The sequence below is a fragment of the Balaenoptera acutorostrata genome, chromosome X, assembly GCF_949987535.1.
Source record: "Balaenoptera acutorostrata chromosome X, mBalAcu1.1, whole genome shotgun sequence".
NCBI classification, from domain to species: domain Eukaryota; kingdom Metazoa; phylum Chordata; class Mammalia; order Artiodactyla; family Balaenopteridae; genus Balaenoptera; species Balaenoptera acutorostrata.
The window spans coordinates 38,633,449-38,634,167 of record NC_080085.1 but is presented as its reverse complement, the minus strand read 5'-3'; the positions used below and the strand labels follow the sequence as shown (position 1 = coordinate 38,634,167).

The window sequence follows — 719 nt, the reverse complement described above, 5'->3', positions numbered from 1 at the left end:
TGTGAAAAATAAGATAAAAATTTGAATGACTTTAATCTCTTTTCCAGTAGGAAACTGATGACAAAAGAGAAAGAAATGTATTTTATAGTATTTTAATATTTTGTGATTCCTGTGATCATGGCTTCAGAAGTCAAGATAAATATGACAGGCATATATCTGAATATGCAAAGATTGATTGTCCTTTTAGTGTATGTGAAAAGATTGTCCCATTCTGTGGGAAAATTATGCATGCTTCTGCTCAAAGAAGATGAAGTTAGAAGATTGCAAAATGGAGGGAAGAAGGAAGAGAAAACCATACATAACTCAAGCCAGTCTTTTTTTTTTCTGGCCATGCCAAGCGGCTTGTGGGATCTTTAGTTCCCCAACCAGGGATCGAACCTGTGGCCCCTGCAGTGCAAGTGCAGAGCCCTAACCACTGGACCACCAGGGAATTCCCTCAGGTCAGTCTTGGAGGGAGTAAAAAGTAGAAGAAAGGAGCAGTATGGTTGCCACAGTATGGCCTTGAAGAAGGGGACGTCCGGACATTTGCAAACGGCAAAGATGAAAAGTTGTGGAAAAAAAGATCCCAAATGGAAAAATGATTGTGTTGAAAGTAAAGCAGGGACTGGGTCAGGCAATTGCTAGTATGGTTCAAAAATTGAAGGTCTGCTTGAGGTAAATGCTCACAAAGATGTACCAAATGGCCCAAATGGCCTCAGGCCCCCTTAGCGTTCTGACAC

At 41.0% G+C, this 719-nt stretch overlaps 1 non-coding gene across 1 annotated transcript; it reads right to left on the bottom strand.

Annotated features, from left to right (window-relative positions):
* Positions 1-357: 357 nt before the first annotated feature.
* TRNAA-UGC (transfer RNA alanine (anticodon UGC)) lies at positions 358-430 on the bottom strand. The gene has a single exon. It is a non-coding gene; the product is annotated as a tRNA-Ala (tRNA).
* Between the last annotated feature and the right edge of the window lie 289 nt (positions 431-719).